Source organism: Sus scrofa, chromosome 2 (genome assembly GCF_054392235.1).
Source record: "Sus scrofa isolate SSC_HxYL_T2T_F1_AM1 chromosome 2, Sscrofa_HxYL_maternal_Yorkshire_Landrace_v2.0, whole genome shotgun sequence".
In the NCBI taxonomy this organism is placed as follows: domain Eukaryota; kingdom Metazoa; phylum Chordata; class Mammalia; order Artiodactyla; family Suidae; genus Sus; species Sus scrofa.
This window is the reverse complement of record NC_139384.1, coordinates 32,479,708-32,500,387: the sequence shown is the minus strand read 5'-3', so window position 1 is coordinate 32,500,387 and position 20,680 is coordinate 32,479,708. Positions and strand designations below refer to the sequence as shown.

At 36.4% G+C, this 20,680-nt stretch overlaps 1 protein-coding gene and 1 long non-coding RNA gene across 6 annotated transcripts in view; both read left to right on the top strand.

Moving 5' to 3' along the window:
- The window catches only part of DNAJC24 (DnaJ heat shock protein family (Hsp40) member C24), a 61,662-nt gene that overhangs the window by 8,936 nt on the left and 32,046 nt on the right, over positions 1 to 20,680 (top strand). The window lies entirely within an intron of this gene.
- LOC146405317 (uncharacterized) lies at positions 11,458 to 17,895 on the top strand. Its single transcript, XR_014837118.1, has 2 exons — positions 11,458 to 12,516; positions 12,916 to 17,895. It is a non-coding gene; the product is annotated as an uncharacterized LOC146405317 (long non-coding RNA).

Below are 20,680 nucleotides of genomic sequence, written 5' to 3'. Positions count from 1 at the left end.
TCAGGATTTCTCTCAACTCTCCTGCCCTGTCCTTGGATTTCAACAGGTCTCCTGTATGTTAGGAGTGATCTGTCTCGGTTTTCCTGCTCCTGCCTTAGACGTGGATGACTGCTGACTGGTACTCAATATGAAGATTCCTTAGAAGGTTTCTCTCACTGCTCTGGTCTTACCTTCTGACTTCAGCAAGTGGCTTGTGCTTGTGCCTTGTGTGTGACTCTTGGCTCCCCAGCCCTATGACTATTCTTTCTTGTGAACTCTCGACAAAGGCCTATAGGATGGAGTTGGTGGATGGGTGCAGACTCTATATTGTGTTTGGGATGCCAAGGATTCTAAATTGTCATGCTGGTCTGTACCTGGCCTTTAAAACTAAAGTCCATTTTCCTCTTAACTCTGTCAATATTGATTTCCTGCTCCTGCTGCTCTACCAAAGATAAAAACAGTGATGGATTTTTTTTTTTTTTTCCTTTCAAGGAGGTTGCTTTCATTTGGATTTAGGTTCATTGGTTTTCTTTGAGTCCTCAGCTGCTTATTTAAAGAAACTGTTGAATTTGTAGAATCTAATTTGTTCTGAATTATTCCTATCTGCATTAAAATGTGCCATTATTTCTCCCCTCTTTGAAAAAAAAAAATTCCCTTTCTCTTAAACCATTTCTGTCCACCTTTTGTCCCAACTTTGTATTCTTTGCAGCAAAAACTGTTTCAGAAAATTGCTTCTACTTCCTTTCTCCAATCTCTTTTCCTTTCTCTCTTAAACCTACTCCAATAAGGCCTTGTTCCCACTACCGCACTGAAACTGCTCTGGTCAAAATCACAGATGCTGTCTGTAATGGAAAAAAACATGGTCCTCGTGTGCTTCTCCTTTACTCACACACACTCACAATTCTTCTGATATCAGATACGTGCATTTTCCACACATTTTCTGAGTTTTCTACAACACTAGCTGGGTGTCCTATAACTCAGTTCATTTCTCACAGTACCTGGAGTAAGCATCAGGTCCCACAAGGTAAGGGCTCAGTCCCACAAGGCTGTACCCATTCCAGACACCCATCACAAGTTGCAGGTTGTCATCTGTACTTCTGACTGCCTGGCTCTAAACTGGGGTTCCCAGACCCTCTTCTTGGGTTCAGTCATTTGCAAAAATGGCTCACAGAACCTAGAGAAGTAATTGTTTACTGGTTTACTCTATAAAAAGGATATGATAGAAGATACAGATGAAGACATGTAAGGTGAAGTCTGGGAGGGTCCCAGGTGCGGGTACTTCTGTCCTTATAGAATTGAGTTGCTCTATGCTCCTGGCACATAGATGTATGTGTTCACCAACCCATACAGTCTCTGAACCCCCTAATATTGGGACCTCTATGGAGGCTTCATCATATAGGCATGATTGATTATTAATTCCATTTCCAGGAGTTCCCGTCGTGGCGCAGTGGTTAACGAATCCGACTAGGAACCATGAGGTTGCGGGTTCAGTCCCTGCCCTTGCTCAGCGGGTTAATGATCCGGCGTTGCCGTGAGCTGTGGTGTAGGTTGCAGACGCGGCTCGGATCCTGCATTGCTGTGGCTCTGGCGTAGGCCGGTGGCTACAGCTCCGATTCGACCCCTAGCCTGGGAACCTCCATATGCCGCGGGAGCGGTCCAAGAAATAACTAAAAAAAAAGACAAAAAAATATATATATAATAAAATTAAAAAAAAAAATTCCATTTCCAGCCCTTATCCCTTCTCAGGAGAATAGGGCATGGCCTGAAAGTTCCAAGCTTCCAGTCATAGCGTAGTCTTTCTGGTTATCATCCCCCATCTAGGATTCCATCAGGAGTCACCTCGTTAGAACAAAAGATGTTCCTATAAATCAGGAAATCCAAGGGATTTAGGACCGTTGTGCCTGGAACCAGGGGCAGAAACCAATGTGCATTTTCTGTTATTTCACCATATGCACATTGCTAAAATCAATGGTCAGTGTTTAGTCTTCATTTTGATTTATTACTCAGGTGACCATTTATCTCAGTTTTTCCCAGAACAAGTCTGGTTTATGCCTTTTATCCTGGCATGGATAGATAATAACTCCCTTTTTACTTAGTAGTCTCCTTCAGTGATACAGTTTTAATTTTTTGTAGATGTATACAATCATATTAAGTATCACCACAGTCAAGATAGTGACATTTCCATAACCTTAAAAAGTGTCCCTGGGAGTTCCCCTCATGGCTCAGTGGAAACAAATCTAACTAGTAACCATGAGGACACAGGTTCGATCCCTGGCCTCGCTCAGTGGGTTAAAGACCTGATATTGCCATAAGCTGTGGTGTAGGTCACAGATGCAGCTTTGATCTGGCGTTGCTGTGGCTGTGGCATAGGCTGGTGGCTACAGTGCCAGTTCTGTAGCCACTCCCCAGCCCAGGAACTTCCAGATGCCACGAGTGTGGCCCTAAAAAGACAAAAAGTAAAAAAATAAAAAAAAAAAAAAAAAGTTTCTCAGATGCTTGCAATTTTAACCAGTTGGGCAGATGGTTATAATGCTATGATGCGTAGCTAAGCATACGATCACTTTGTATTGTTTACAGTGTCTGCAAATATGAGGAACTGAAATCTTGGAGAAGGAGGATAAAAGTGAGAAAAGAAGAAAAAAAGTTACTTAAAAGGAACAGTAATAGGCCTTGCTCCAAATAAGCTATGCTGTACTGGCTCCTTGTGGAGAGATGGGAGTGTGGAGGAGAAAACTTTCTAGACCAAACCCAATTAAAAGCAAAAACACAATGGTTTCTTTTCCTAAGTTGGTTTCTTCTTTAGCCACATAGAGCTAATGGATACAAAGCTGGTGTAGATGGCTTGTTAAATTACTTTTTGATGGAGATATTGGGCCACTGGGTACTATTGGTAAGTTGCGGAAGAAGCCTTGAGTATGGGAAGGAAGAGGGGATGAGGGTAAGATACTACTACTGTGCATTCCAAGAATGGGACCTCTTCCTCCAGGCAGACACCACTTTGGTAAATAATAACTTTAAATGGTCCACCCTAATTGTAATAACAGCATTTGACACAGTTTGTCACACTTCTTTTTTTTTTCCATTTTTTTAATTACTCGAATTTTATTACATTTATAGTTGTACAATGATCATTACAACTAAATTTTATAGCATTTCCTTCCCAAACCCTCAGTGCATCCCCCCACCCCCCACCCTCTCTCATTTGGAAACCATAAGTTTTTCAAAGTCTGTGAGTCAGAATCTGTTCTGCAAAGAAGTTCAGTCTGTCCTTTTTTCAGATTCCACATGTCAGTGAAAGCATTTGATGTTGGTGTCTCATTGTCTGACTGACTTCACTTAGCATGATAATTTCTAAGTCCATCCATGTTGCTAAAAATGCTGTTACTTCTTTCCTTTTAATGGCTGAGTAATATTCCATTGTGTATATACCACTTCTTTATCCACTCCTCTGTCAGTGGACATTTAGGTTGTTTCCATGTCTTGGCTATTGTATATAGTGCTGCAGTGAACATTGGCATACTTATATCTTTTTGAGTCATGGTCTGTGACCTACACCACAGCTCATGGCAATGCCGGATCCTTAACCCACTGAGCGAGGCCAGGGATCGAACGTGCAACCTCATGGTTCCTAGTTGGATTAATTTCCGCTGTGCTAAGACAGGAATTCCTATATTTTAATTCTTATGTTGACAGTTTTATTTTTGTATTTTTAATTTCTAAGAATTCTGCCTGATTTACTAAATTTCTCTCTTTCTGTTTTGTTTGTTTTGTTTTGTTTTTAGTAGCCTCCTGCTGTTGTTTTAGGGATAGAAGATCTTATCTTTCTAAAGCTATTAATTTTTTTTAAGTTTTCTTCTTCTCCCTTTCAGTTTTTTTTACTTTTTTGTTTTGTTTTGTTTTGTTTTTCCCTTTTTATGACCACACCTGTTGCATATGGAAGTTCCCAGGCTAGGGGTAGAATCAGAGCTGTAGCTGCCAGCAACGTGGGATCCAAGCTGTTATCTACGACTTTTGCCGCAGATCCATGGTAATGCTGCATCCTTAACCCACTGAGTGAAGCCAGGGATCAAACCCGCATCCTCATGGACACTAGTCAGATTCTTAACCTGTTGAGCCACATTGGAAACTACAGTTTTGACTTTTTTTTCTTTATTATAGAAGCCTTTTTCTTTTTTTTATTGGTTGTTTGTAATGTATAATAATAAACTACAGCTGTATCAACATGAGTGACTATAATAGGTATACTATTGAGTAGAGAAAAAAACCCCAGTGCTGTAGGACAATTCCTGTCTTATCTTTTATTTAAAGATTAAGATACTGTTTACCAGTATTATGTATTATGTAGGGGCCTATATGTATTCAAATGCTTGGGCAGAATGGATATCAAATTCAGGACAGTAGGAAAGGAAATGTGATAAGGGCCTCAACTCTACTGAGAAGTCTTTCTCACATTTGATGATTCTGTTCATATTTAAGAATGAAATGTTCCAAGCTTATTTGAAGGCTTCTCTGCATGACTGGGAGCTTTCATCAGGTAGGGTCAATCATTTTGTTGGAGCAGCATCTGAATCTGTTACCAAGAGGGGAGTTCTCTGATCTCTTGCCTAGAGAGATGTGTACTTGGGCTCATGCTGCTTCCCATGTCAGCTTTCCTTACTCCTTTGGTTTTCACTGCACCATTGCATCCTGCCCCTCAACCTGATGTCCTCAAATCCAGATCCTCCTCTGGTCTTCTCTCCACAGTAAGCCTGGTTTTCTGCTGTGGCAGGAGAGAGGAGATGGCCTGGCTTTGCAGTGGGGGGAGCTGAAACTCTATCTCTTCCAAAGTCTCAAGCAGTCTACCTGTTGTTTAGACTTGCCCCTCAACCCTTCGGCTCCCCAGTTTTTGTGGCCTCTGCATGAGCTCACTGTCTCTTGTTGTCTCTTGCTTCAGGCTTAGGTTTCAGTTTTCCCAGGTAGGCTGAATTAGTTACCATTTATTGATCAATTTTGCCTTCTCAAATTTTGATGTCTTACCTTTTTTGTTATCTCTCATGTTGTATTTGTACTTAATGTGTTTATGCCTTTGCCATTAAACAATTATTATTATTCCTTTGCTATTATTTTGGGAGGGAACAGGGATAAACGTGTATATGAATTTGCTGTTTAGTAGAAGCTCTGAACTATTCAAATTTGCCTTTAGAGGCCAGTTACCCTTTCTTGGCCATATGCTTATGGCTCTCTCTCTCCCTGGTCCATTGTGCCCCTTCCCCTACCTCACTGATTGCTTCAAAGTTACTATTATTATTATTATTGCTTTTTAGGGCCATACCCATGGCATATGGAGGTTCCCAGGGTAGGGGTTGAATCAGAGCTACAGCTGACGGCCTACAGCACAGCCAGGGCAATGCAGGATCTGAGCCAGGTCTGCGACCTACACCACAGCTCACGGCAACCCACTGAGCGAGGCCAGGATTGAACCCACATCCTCATGGATCCTAGTTGGGTTCGTTGACCACTGAGCCATGAAGGGAACCTCTCAAAATTATATTAGTTGTAACCCCTAGGACAGGAGAGGTTTAACTGGAAGGTAAGGAGAATGAGGGTAGCTGGAGTGTGATTAAAGTTTTTTTCCTGCTTTTCCATTTAGAAGATAGAAGAGACTTGAGCATGTTTAAATTTTATAAGAAGTAGCTAAGAGAAAGCTTGCATTGAAGTTATATATATAAGAGAGAGAGAGAATAACTGACAGATGGCAGAAGGGGATAGGATTTGAAGCACAGGTGGAGGGTTTCGCTTTGAAAAGGGTGAAACCTGTCTATTGTTACAGAAGAGAAGTTTGGATCCAAAAGCCAGTTCATTTGTCAGTTTGGTGGCAGGAAGATGATGAGCTGTCATTTGGTGGTTTCTTTTTTTTCTCTGTGAAGAAGACAAAGTTATATGTTGAGAGAGAATGTGGCACAGCAAATTATAGGAAATATTATTCCAACTAGCATTATTCTGGGGAACCCCCATATACACAACCCAGTGTACTAGTAGCAGGAAGTCTCAGCCAACAGCTAGCTGTGCAGAAGGCAACTAGACCTATAAAGAGGCACCAAAACAATCAGCCCATATCTTGACCTCCTCTAGTTTGGGTCATGGTGTCTTTGGTCCCTTTTTACAGCTTAGCATAATAATTTATATGCTAAGCTAGAATTAATAGAATTAATTCTAGAGTTAATAGCCATGGTTAAATTATGTTCAGTGTATTCTGTTTAAGAAGACAAGTATGTCGTAGTAAAGTATGTAATTAGTATAAATGTATATTGTACTTAATATTAGTTTATACTTTATAGATGCTTTCACATCTTACCTGGTTTTATCCTCTCAGCAGTCTTATAAGGTAGATAATATTATCCCCAAATTTGTAGTTGAGAAAACCAAGGCTTAGTTATAGTTAAGTGGTTTCTCTGAAACACACGATTAGTAAGATATAAAAATCCAAGCTTGATCACATATCCTGTGCCCCAGACTCTCTTCCGTTATATCGTACCTCTCATTATTGCCATCCAGAAGGGTTTACCATTGTTTAAAGGCACAATTTTCAGTTTTCTGGATTTCAGTGGAACACTCAATTCACATACAGTTAATGAATAATACAGAAGGTCAGACATAATTACTATTCTCTGTTTTAATTTTGAAAAGGTCTAAGGTATATATGACTTATGGAATAAAGCTTATTTTCTTTATTGGTTTTGTATAAGTTTAGAATTTCTAATAGAGTTGAGAAGGAGAAAATTATAAGGGAAAATCATACTACTTACCACATTTATCAAATTTTTTTTCAGAAATAGACTTTTAAAGTTCATAATCTTGCTTTACAATTTGAATAACTATATATTTTCTTAGCCTGTTTCTCAACAATGTCACAGAACAGTTGAAGAATAAAATTGCATTTGACAAATACTATTCTGTATCTAATTCAGTAAAAAAGCACATTTATTACATGTACTTTTCCAAGTTCAGAAGACTTTGAATTTAACACCTCCTACGTAATTAGTTGTTGGAATAAAATATTGCTAAATCGTAGGCTGCTAAGTTTACAATACATGTTGATTTAGTAAATACTGTTTCCTTATTTCAGTTTTTGTAAATGTAGTACTTACTCGAGGTCCTGATTCTGAAAAATTCTTAACTAATTGAGATATTTTAGAATGCTTTAAAGATACATACAAAGGTAAAGCACAGAACTAGTTTGAAAGACATTTATTTCACATACGGTTAAGCCTTTCGCTTAATAAATTACTCTGTAAAAATAAAAGAAATTAAATCTGCAATTGCCAGCAGTGTTTTATTAATAAGGACTTGACTTATTAATAAAAGTGCATTCCTCTTCTTTTCTCCTTATGAATCAATTTTTAAATTTTTTTTCAGTTTTCTACTAACAAATTTAATGATAATTCATTGCTTTGAAATAATCTAGGGTCAAGAATGATTAGTTATATTATTCCAATATTTTTTTCAGTTATGCATGTGAAAATTGCTATTTACTGAGAATGAAGCTTCTCCCCTAAAAGCTTTGTCATATTGAAAATTGGGGGTCTTTTCCCATTGATGCTGATAATATTACAGGATACCTTTCAACTGCAAAAGAATTATTGTGTTGGAAAATTATATACTGCTGTTACAATACATTCCATAATCTTAAAGTAAATCCATGTAATTTGAGGTGGAAGCGTGCAAGATGCTCTTATTCTTAATGTTGGAAGGGTATAAAAATGCCATTTAACGCTTATGTGGGCATTCAGAAGTTCTCTTTTGATTACAAGTGGTTATATATATAGATTAACATTAAGCTTTTATGTAATACACTTTAGCATCTTGAAAAAGAACATAGGGTAACTGCTATCAGGAGGAAAATTACCACGTCAAAAAAGAAGGGAGCTAAGAACAATTCTTTAAACAGGTCTTTTGACTACACTGCAAAGTAATGTGATCTTGATTATAGGAAAAATACTTAGGCATTAAGAGAAATTTTCTGAAAAAAATCTGGGAGTGTTATACATAAAAACAGAAGAGTATAACTTGTAATCAACATTGTAATTTTTTGTTAATGTGGTTAACTATTTAGCTCTCATCTGAGTGTCATACATGATGCAAGGTATTTAACAATAAATTACTTTGGTGTAAGCTATTCTCTTCCATAAGAGTGGTAGGGATGACATTTTAAGTGAACATTAGGTAATAATTTTATCTAGTCCATAACACTATGTATCAGATACTCTTTCTAATTCCTTTATGTGACACTTAATCCTGTGAAGCAAGTATCATCATCTCTGGTAACTGAGGCTCAGAAATTAAGTAACACTGGTTAGTGGTAAGAAATTATGACATACTCTATATATACTTTGAAAACTGGGTAAATGAAAATGGTAAAAGTTACCTTTTTAGCTTTTTCTTAATCTTTCTACTATATATATGCAGCAGTAATAGATTGTGTCTTCAAAGAAGAGGTATCATTTATGTTAAAGGTGTAGAATAATGAAGGGTTTAAAATGTGCGTTCTGAAGGAAACTTCCTGGGTTTGAATTCTGACTCTGCCACATATTAGTGACTCCGAGCCAGCGCCATAATTTAGGGGCCTCTTTCTTTATCGGCAAAATAGATGAGAATCATTATTTATATATCATGAATATTGGGTACCTACTATGTGCCAGCCCTATTCTAGGCATCTAATAGCTATCTAGTAACTATAAAACAGTGCTTGGCACATGAAAATGCTGTTATTTTATAGTTGCTTATAATAATTCAGCATCAGGAGGTTGACACTTTTCTAGGTTTTTTCTAGTACAGTGCAAATATTTTAATCTTTTTTAGTGACTTAACAGATCATCATTGTCAATATAAAGTTTTGTCAGATGACAAAGATACAGAAAGCCAAAACCTGTGGGATACAGCAAAAGCAGTTCTAAGAGGGAAGTTTGTAGCAATATAAGCCTAACTCAGGAAACAAGAAAAATCTCAAATAAACAACCTAACTTTATACTGAAAGCAACTAGAGAAAGAAGACTAGACGAAACCCAAAGTTAGCAAAAGGAAAGAAATCATAAAGATCAGAGCAGAAATCAATGAAATAGAAATGAAGAAAACCATAGAAAAGATCAATTAAACAAAAAGCTGGTTCTTTGAAAAGATCAACAAAATGGATGAACCCTTAGCCAGACTCATCAAGAAAAAAAGAGAGGACTCAATTAAATTAGAAATGAAAGAAGAGAAGTTACAAAGGACATCACAGAAATACAGAGGATCATGAGAGACTACTACAAGCAACTATATGCCAATAAAGTGGACAACCTAGAAGAAATGGACAAATTGTTAGAAAAATACAGTGTTCCAAGACTGAACCAAGAAGAAATAGAGAAGTTGAATGGACCAGTCCCAGGTATTGAGATTGAAATTGATTAAAAAACTTCCAACAAACAAAAGTCCAGGACCAGCTTCATAGTCAAATTCTATCAAAAATTTAGAGAAGAGTTAATACCTATCCTTCTGAAACTATTTCAAAAAATTTTAGAGGAAGGAACACTCCCAAATTCATTCTTTGAGGTCTCCATTACCCTGATACCAAAACCAAACAAAGATACTACAAAAAAAAAAAAAAAAAGAAAGAAAGAAAATTACAGGCCAATATCACTGATGAACATACATGCAGAAATCCTCAACGAAATACTAGCAAACCGAATCCAGCAATACATTAAGAGGATTGTACATCATGATCAAGTGGGATTATCTCAGGGACACAAGGATTCGTCAATATCTGCAAATCAATCAATGTGACACACCACATTAACAAACTGAAGAATAAAAACCATATGATCCTCTCAATAGATGCAGAAAAAGCCTTTGACAAAATCCAACACCGTTTCTGATAAAAACCCTCTAGAAAATGGGCAATATAGAGGGAACCTACCTCCACATGTTTTTTGGGGCAAGCAGTAAAAACCAATTCTTGACAAGTGCAAAGATGGCCATTAGAAGAGTTTTTGTTGGGTTCACAGAACCGAAAGGAGGCTAAGGGAGCCTGTGTAAGAAAAATAGGAGCTAAAGGGCTGCAAAGGGCTAAAAAAAAAAAAAAAAAAAAAGGAATCAGGATACATAGCAGCTGTTTTACAGCTGGGGCAGTCTGGTCTGGGCACTGTTGCTCTTACCTCTATGGTCGCCATTGTTTTAATGAAGAACTCCTCACTGCTTTGACAGAGACTTTAATTGTAAAAGACCACAAACAGTTTGAGAGAGATAATTCCTTGATAGTATATGAGGAAATTGAGAGGACAGAATGCCAGGCACTCATAAAATATGGGGTCTTGCCATGTGAATAAATTCAAGAACTGCTAACCTATCCTCCATCTTAAATCCAACAACCTATAACTTACTGCTCAGGTCAATTTGGTAAAGTTGCTAAATTAAAGTAACATGAAACCTTTGAGTGCTGTGTTAGCAGATATATTCTCTAAAGCATTTTCTTTGTTGTTTAGTAATGTTACCAGTACATTCTTCTTTCTAATAACATGGCTTAATTTGAAATGCCAAAACTACCCCTGAAAATGTACAGCAATCATTTAACCATATTGACTCAAAAAATCCTTTTTAGTTAGAATAGAGATGCAGATATGGACTTTAATCTTTTCAATGAGATCTCTTCTTATGTGAATCATAAATACTTAAAGTATGGTCTCTTTCAGTGCTGTTTCTTAACGTGCGGTACACATTATTGATGATATGCAAAAATAAATGGTGTGCAGGTGAACAATTTTTATGCGAGTAGTTAACTTTTTACTATGAAATCTTTTAGTTTTACGTATATGTCACAGCAGATACTTGGTTTTAGAATGAGGCGGATTAATATAATGAGGTAATATAAAGTTTGTTTGCCAAAACTACCACTGGATATGCATTGACAAATTTTGAGGGCTGCTATTTCCTTCAACTTTTGATTCTTCTGGGTTTTGTTGATGTTCCTGGAGACTTTTTTTTGCAACTTCTTTTATCATGACTCTTGCAAGTTGAGTAAGTATGAGAATTAATGCATTTGTTTCTAAGCAAGCATGTGCTCTGAAGCATGACTTCGCTTTAGAAGTTTTTGATTTAGTAGATAGAGTCAGGGGCAAAGAATGCTCAAGAAATTGTTGAGAACTAGTATACTGGCATTTAGGGTGCATTGGTGGCAAGTGAGAGGATTTGTAAGAGCTATGAATGGAAGATGAGGCCAGGAATGTTGATTGTAAGTCAAATTTGTTGAAGATAGGCTTTAGAGTTTGAATTTTATTCTTCAGGTTCTAAGGATATTTTTGAGCAAGATTAGACCTATATCCTAGCAGGTAGTGCTAGTAACTGTAAATACAATTTGTTAGAGTGGGGAAAAACTTGAGGCAGAGAGAATATTACCTTTGTAACAATTACATCATGAGATAATGAGGACTTGAACTATTGCCTTAGTATTGAGCGTAAAAAAGAAGAGGGAGATGAAAGGGAATATGGACATAGATTATTCAGGGATAGATTGAATATGTCGGGAAGTAGGAAGTTGAAAATCAAATTGCGATTTTTGAGCTTCAGACACAGGAAGTAGGTAATGTTCTTAACTAAGAGAAAGAATGGAGAAGGAGGAAGTTTTCTGGGGAAAGATGGTTGGTTCATTAAAGAGCAAGTGGAATGGGATATGTCTGTGGAAAAGCCATGTGAAGATTTCCAGTTGGCAAGTGGGAGTGCAGATATCTATATTCAAGAGAAGTCGGGGTTAAGAACCATGCATTGAGCATTGCTTCCATGAGATAACCCTGTGATCTTGGGGGCTGGAGATGTATTGTGTTACGGCTTTCTAGGACAGAACCTTGGGGAATGGCTCTTCACTATGAAAGTGAAGAGGAGTGGCCAGAGATAATAGGCGTCTAACCAGGAGAATGGGATATTACTAAAGTCAAGGAAAAGAGATGCTGTGGCCAACAGTTGCAAATATTGTTGGGGGGGCTAAGAAGGCTGTTGACTGAAACAAAGTCCACTGGAAGTAGCAGCTAAAAACATTGACAACCCTAGGCTAAGGGTTGAATGCTAAGCAGCCCAGAATTGCAACTAAAATTGAAGAGAATTAGTAGTCTTTCTTACAGGACAAGTCGGATATAACCACCTGCAGCCTTTGGAATATGGTTCGATTAAGGGTCTTAGCTGAATGTTTTAAAAATTGAGAACAATTGGGTTAATTAGCTACCCTGTTTAAGAAAATACATAACTTGACCCAATTTATCAGTAGTAGTAGTAAAGATGAATGAATATTACACCAGAAATTTGGGGAAAGGTGTAAAAGATGGGAGTGTGGCCTTTTGGAAACCTGCGTTCTTGCCATGCCTTATCATTAATAAATGACATATGCTTTCCCCAAGTGATGAATGTAAAAGTAAGTTCCTTAAGAAGCTTATTATGGAATCTAAAAAACAAAACAAAACAAAACAAATCCCCAAACTCACTGTCAGAAACAGAGTAAGCTTGATGGTTGCCAGGGATGGGTGGTAGGCAAAATGGGTGAAGAGTGTTAAAGGGTACACACTTCTAGTTATAAGATGAATAAGTTCTGGGAATGTACAGTGTGGTGACTATAGCTAATTCTGTACTGTTTACTTGAAAGTTACTGAGAGAGTAGATCCTAAAGATTCTTACCACACATAAAAGGGTAACTATGTGAGGTGACAGATGTGTTAACCTTATTGTAGTAATCATTTCACAATATATATGTATATCACGTCATCATGTTGTACACCTTAGACTTATGTTCTATGACAAATATGTCTCACTAAGCTGGAAGGGGGAAAAAAAGTTCATATTCCTTAACCCTCCCCATTTCCACTATAATTGTGCCAGGCCAACTAAGATATGTCTTAAGTCACAAACTCCATGAGCCTGAGTTTCATCTGTAAAAATGAGTTTACACTGTGTTACTTTCTAAGATAGCTTTTAATACATGTTTCTTCTATTTTTTCCTTTTATTACATCTTTAGTTGTCATCTAGTTGATTCCCCACATCAGAAATTTGTCCCTAGTTTACCGTATTGGAAGTGACTTTGTTTTGGTGATTCCGTATTGTTTTATTTACTCAACATATGCGCTCTAGACAACAAATAGTTGAGAATGCCATGGTAATTTGTCTATAGTTTGCTGTATGTTTAAGATAAAAATATTCCCTACAGGCTTGCCTAAAAGTTTGTCACTCACAGTCCTTTTAAAGTTTAATCTGGGTGAACTTCACAGTTTGCTTTTGCATAAAGTGAAAGGAAGATATCTTAAAATAACTTTCTAATTATGTTCAGCTTGTCTAGCTAATAGGAAATCTATGAATGAGTAGTTAGGACATTAGTTTATTTGTTTCATAGTCTGGTTTAAAAGAATCACAGAATTTCAGAGACTCACTGAAAGAATTATAGAATGTTAGAACTTAGATTGGGAAAATGAAAATATTGAGCACAGAAAGGTAAAACAAGATACTTAATACTCAAAATCAGTAATATGAGAAAAGTTATAAACCAAAAATCATTTTCAAAACTTGTGTAAAATAATTTCAAAAATTTAAAAGAAATTTAAATTGAAGTGAATTTTTTTTTTTTTTTGGTATGGCTGCAATTGCGGCATACGCAAGTTCCTGGGCCAGGGATTGAATCCGAGCAGCAGGTGCGACCTCTACTGCACCTGAGGCAACGCTGGATCCTTTAACTCATGCTCCAGGCTAGGGATCAAACCTGTTCCCTCATATCCACTCAGGCTGCTGCGTTGGATCCTTAGCCCATTGCGCCACAGTGGGAACTCTATGAAAATATCCGATGATTTGGTTACATTATTGGTAGTTATGCGAAAGTACAGAAAACCAAACAGAAAGACATTTTGTTTAGAGACTCCCAAAGAATGAATATTACACTTGAAAGTGTTGAAGTTCACTAGGATTATTGTTCCCCTTTTTCTTTTATCTGTATAAAATGGCTAGAATCTTATTGTTCTTAGGATCTACTTCTTTCAGGCATTTAAAAAAGAATTAGCTTTATTGAAATATACTGTATATACAATAAAATGCACCTATTTTAGTACATTTCAGTGAATTTTAATTTAATATACCTGTATATACCACCACCATATCAAGTACAGAGCATTTTCAACATCCCAGGAAGTTCCTTCATACTCCTTCCCTTGGCAACTGTGGGTCTGCTTTCACTGTCAGATTTTTTTTTTTTTTTTTAGTCATTGTTTTAAGCTCTAAAAATTTCTTTATGTTTTGTTTGATCTTTAATGAACCAAATTGGTTAGTTATGATATTTATTCATTTATGTATTTAATTTGTTTTTGACCATACCCACAACATGTGGAAGTTCCCAGGCCAGGGATCGAATCATACCACACCAGTAGCAACACTGGATCCTAACCCCACTGAACCACCAGGTAACTCCTGGTTAGTGATGATTTTTAAAGAGGGATGAATTTATCTCTTTACCTACTTCTGAAGTATAAACTTTATCATAGCATGTTACATAATTTGCTCTCCACAAAAATGTTTTCTAAGAAATCTAGTTAGCACATTAAAGGTATAAGCAAGTTGCGTGAGTTTTATATTATTTGAAAGTAGTAATGATCATTATGCAGGTATTCATAAGACTATGCCAAGTGAGATATGAAACACCTTTAAAATTTACCTCCAAGTAATCATATATTTCAGCTCATTAATCCCCTTTTGCTTAAGCTTATTTGTGTTTTGACTAATTTTCCCTTTATTTTCTAATTCATTTATTCTTTAAAATTGTAATAACTTATATTACGTATATATATGTTTGAATTATTTTCTGTGTCACAAATAAAATTAATACTGTTGTTCCCATGTTCTCTACTAAAGATCAAATAGATTCTTAAACTCAGAAATGAAATGTAAAACTCCTTTGTTAAGCTTTTTGAAATATTGATTGTAAATTGAGCATTATCCTTGGTGCAGTGAGTGGGATAAGATAACCTGGAAAACATGGTTTTTGTGTGTGTGTGTGAAGCAGCTAAACTAGCCATTACCTTTTGGCTGTCTCAAAATATTTTGAAATACAGAATACAAATCTTATAATCCCTGAAGGTAATTAGAAATATTTTGTTTGAAAATAATACTTTACAAATTAGTTAAATGCATAAATTCAGGTCTACTTATGAGGACTGAAAGTCTGAGTTTGTCTTCAGTTATTCATTCATCTGTTCATTCAGCACTCATTAGGGTTGGTATCTACTATATTTCTAGGTACTATTCTAGATGGTGTGATTTTAACAGAGTTTATTATTAGGAGGATAACACAGATGCTTAAATACTAGTATCTATTGTAATAAATGCTGTGCTGGGGAGTTCCCATCGTGGCTCTGTGGAAACAAATTCTGACTAGTATCCATGAGGACACAGGTTCGATCCCTGGCCTTGCTCAGTGGGTTAAGGATCCGGTGTTGCCATGAGCTGTGGTATAGGTCTCAGACACAGCTTGGATGTAGCATTGCTGTGGCTGTGGCATAGGCTAACGGCTATAACTCTGATTCAGCCCCTACCCTGGGAACTTCCATATGCTGCTGGTACGGCCCTAAAAGACAAAAATAAATAAATAAATAAATGCTATGTTGTATACAGTACAGGCATATTTAGGAGGTGTAGATTTGGTTCCAGACCACTGCAATAAAGGTAATATCTTCATAAATTGAGTCACATGAATTTGGTTTCCCAGTGCATATAAAAGTTATGTTTCCACTGTATTATAGTCCATTAAGTGCGTAATACCATTATGTCCAGAAAATATATATCTTAATTAAAAATACTTTATTGCTAAAAATGCTAAGCATTGTCTGAGCCTTCAGCTGGTGGAGGATCTTGCCACAGTGTTAATGGCTGTTCACTGATGAGGATGATGGTTGCTGAAGGTTAAGGTGACTGTGGCAATTTCTCAAAATAAGACAACAGTGAAGTTTGCTGCATCAGTTGACTCTTTCACAAGCAATTCTTTGCAGCATACAATACTGTTTGATAACATCTTACACACAGTAGAATATCTTTCAGAATTGGAATCAGTCCTCTGATATCCTGCTAATGCTTTACATAATACTCTAAATTCTTTGTTGCCATTTAAACAGTCTTCATAACATCTTCATCAGGAATAGATTCCATCTCAAAAAATCACTCTTTTCTCATCCATAAAAAGCAACTCATCTGTTTTATTATGAGGTTGCAGCAATTCAGTCATACGTTCAGGCTCCACTTCTAATTTTAGTTCTTTTGCTATTCCTTTCTTTTCCTTTTATTTAATTTCTTTTGCTATATCTACCACATCTGCAGTTACTTCCTCTACTGAAATCTTGAACCCCTCAAAGTCATCCATGAGGGTTGGAATCAACTTCTTCCAAACTCCCATTAATGTTAGTATTTTGACCTTTCCCCATGAATCACAGATGTTTGTAACGGCATCTAGAATGATGAATCCTTTCCAAAAGGTTTTCAGTTTACTTTGCCCAGATCCAGAGGAATCACTATCTATGGCAGTTACACCTTTATAAAATGTATTTCTTAAATAATAAAACTTAAAAATCAAAAGTTACTCCTTTATCCATGGGCTGGATGGTTGTTATGTTAGCAGGCATGAAAACAACATTAATATTATTGTACATCTCTACCAGAGCTCTTGGATAACCAGGTAATTGTCAGTGGGCAGTAGTAGTTTGAAAGGGATCTTGTTTTCTGATCACAAGTTCTCAACAGTGTTCTTCAAATATTCAGTAAACCAGGTTGTCAACAGATATATTGTCACCCAGACTTTGTTGTTCCATTTATAGAGCACAGGCAGAATAGATTTCGCATACTTCTTCAAAATGTAGATGAGCACTGGCTTCAGCTTAAAGTCAGCAGCTGAATTAGCCCCTAACAAAAGAATCAGCTTGTCCTTTGACATTTTGAAGCCAGGCATTGACTTCTCTCTAGCCGTGAATGTCCTCCACGGCATCTTCTGCCAATATTGAAAATCTGTAGCTGCCGTCATTAGTTATCTGAGCTAGATAGCTTAAGTAACTTGTTGTGGCTTCTTCATCAGCACTTGTTACATCTCTTTGCACTTTTATGTTTTGGAGATGGTTTCTTTCATGAACCAGCCTCTGCTAGCTTCAAACTTTTCTTCCCCAGCTTCCTCACCTCTCAGCCTTCACAGAAATAAAGAGAATAAGGACCTCAGTCTGGATTAGGCTTTAGCTTAAGGGAATGTCCTGCCTAGTTGGATCTTCTATCTGGACTACTCAAATTTTCTCCATGTCAGCAATAAGACTGTTTTGCTTACTTATCATTCAGGTGTTTACTGGAGTAGCGCTTTTAGTTTCTTTCAGTAACTTTTCCTTTGCATGCATTCACAACTTAGCTCTTTGGTACAAAAGGCTTGCCTAGCTTTTAGCCTGTCTTGGATTTTGACATACCTTCCTCACTAAGCTTAATCATTTTCAGGTCATGATTTAAAGTGAGAAACATGTGACTCTTCCTTTTACTTGAACTTGGAGGCCATATTTGGTTATTAATTGGCACACTTTCAACAGGGAATAGAGAAGAGAGGAAGGGATAGGGGGACCAGCCGGTCAGTGGAGCTGTCCTACAGCTTTATTATGGATGTGGTTTATGGTGCCCCAAAACAATTACAGCAATAGTATCAAAGGTCACTGATTGCAGACCATTATAACAAATATAATAATAATCGAAAAGTTTGAAATGTTGAGAGAATTACCAAAATGTGACACAGAGACACAACGTGAGGAAATGCTGCTAGAAAAATGATGTTGAAACTTGTTCAACGAGGGGTCACCACAGACCTTTAATTTGTAAAAAAAAAAAAAAAAACATAGTATCTGTGAATTGCACCCAAATGAAACAATAAATTGAGATATGCTTTTACATAAATTCTAAAATGTGGTTTCCCAGGGAAGTCTTTGTACAGCATAGTTTGTCCTGCCTTTGAGTCTTCATATCAGTTTGTCCTGCCTTTGAGTCTTGTGCCGTTTATGATTTGTGTGATCCAAAAGGAGTGACTTAACCTCTTTGAGCCTCAATTCCCTTATCTGCAAAAATCAAAGTAAAGAATTTTCTTATTCTTTTATCATAAAGATTAAATGCAATAATGAATTTAAAGCATTTAGCCAATGTATATTTTAGTTGTTTTTTTTATCATGTGTTCATTAGTGTTAAGCGTTTATATATATATATATATATATATATATATATATATATATATATATTGCATATATATACATACATATATATTGCTGTGTGGAGTTTTATTCATGAGAATTCAAATACTATACTCTGGAAATTTTAAAGATTTTCAAGAGCGATTTTGATTAAATGGCATTTCCACATTGCCTTTGGACCTTGACACCTATGAAAACTCTTCTTTAGTGTTAAGTTAGAGAAGTTAGTGCTATTTGGAAATTTGTGCTATACCAGATTGCAAAAATGAGAGAGCAGTGTTGCACAGGAAGTTTTGCTTGTAGTTTGTGAAAGAGAAATAACCTCCCTGGGTTGCTCTATTGTAGGAAGAATAAGGACCAGTAAGTTTGGGAACCATAATCTGCCCACACCATCCTCAGACCCTCATCCTAATGTAACAGAATGCATCTCCTCTGCACAGCTAAGTGTTAGATCACTTTCAGCTTTCATGTTTTCTATCCCAATAACCTGTTCTTTTTCCTCCAGTCAGTCCCTCCCTGTTGTATAACTGTCTTAAACTGAATTGGGTTATCAAAATGAAAATTGACTTCCAGGATACTTTCCAGAATAGGTGAAATACTCTTGGATCAAAAGCACCCTCCATCCTTTGACCTTGATTATCTGTTTTCTCTTCAGTTTGGGCCTGGAAATCTTTACTGTCTTGTTAACTCTTCAGTGCTTTTCAGAGTTTAGATAGATAAATAGATAGATAGACAGACAGACAGACAGATATGTAGATATATTATTATATATATTTAAATATATGTATTTATCCAGGGTTTTTAATTGTTTTCAATGGGAAGATTGGTTTGAGAAACTGAGCCCACCACTGTTGGAAACAAGTCCTCTTCTCATTCTTCCCTTTCAGTGGGATGAAGTCCACTTCCCATTAATGGGAACTCAACAAGTCCTTCCTTGTTTAATGATATCAAAGTTTTCACTTATAGCTGGTCAGAAAGTACCCCCTTTTGTGTTCTATTGATATATTGTCATTCTGTTGTCCCACTGACCACATTCTGTCTTTACTATAATTACTTATGCCTATGGCTGTTTCTCAGCTAGAAGTAAAGTCTTTGGAGTCAGGAATCCTGTCTGTTATTTTTCTGTCCTTGGTAGCACCAACTTTGTGTACTTGATATAATAGACTCGCTCTACATGCTTTGATTGATTGCACTGGATTTTGCTAATATAGAATAGAAGGGTTAAGAAGGGAATCTTGTTATTTTGGCCTCTCTATGTGGGTTGCAGTGCTCTTCTCCCTTTTCTATAATTCCTTATGGGTTCAGTGATGATGTTAGTCCTTGACCCATGTGAACTGATGACAAAAGAGAGCCACAGCATGTGAAGTGATTTGACCTGTTGCAATCTTCGAGCCAATGTTTTGTCTATACCTGTTCTTGGAGGCTGTCCAGCTGTTATATTTCATTTTTAATAATTCACCCAAGAGTGTGGAACCTTTATGACATTAGTTTTTCAATAATCTGAAGACATATTTTTGAGAACTTTAGTGATACGAGGAGAATAGTGAGTTCAGGAAGAATAAATATAATGCTAGTTAAAGGACAGTATCTAAAAAACAAAATAGGGAATAGAAGTGTATAGTTTTCAGTTTATTAAGTTAAATAAAATTTTCTTGGGAGAAATTAATAGTTGTGAGAATTATAAGATCAAGGAAGTTTTTTTAGAAAGCTTCAGTTACTCACTTTAATGCGTCTTTTTAATTTGGACATGACTACTTCATAATCACAGTGACTCTTACATACTATCTTGTAATTTAAAAAATTATTTAAAAACAATGTGACAAATTTTCTACAATCTTAGTGTTGGGCTTTTAGAAAGTCATTGTTAAAATGAGCTGTAGGTGGTAAAGTACTCAACTGGAGCACTTGTAGTGTTACATAATAAAAAAGGCCAGAAACTCTGGTTATTTAATCATGTTTTGTTTTAACCATGATCTTCTCAGATATGTTAAGCAAATTTTAGAATTTACTCTTATAATGGACTTTCTGCATCTAGAACTTCTTCAAACCCTGTGACTATCTAGATATCCCTGACTGTTCTGTGAATGCCATCTTACACACATACGAGATGAATGTGCCATTAAAGCCTCTGAAATAGATTATGTATTAAAATACACCTGTTGGCTTGTTTTTGTGTTAAAATATAAGGGCCTGGAAATGTGAAAGTTAAATCACTCATAGTCTACCATATGATTGACTCTGATCCCCCCTGCGGGCTAAGTAAATCTTATAAATTTAATTATTATTGAAAGAGTTATTCCTTTTCCAAGTTAAGGTCACTAAGGTCACTAAAAATCTGAGGAAGTTTCTTGAATTGTTTTTTTTTTCCCCTTTCTGTTTGATAAGGTTGTAAAGAGATGACAGCAAAAATGTAGTATTAATAAACCCATACCTAATGTATACTTAGGCCCAGAAAAAGAATAGAAGTAGGGATCCA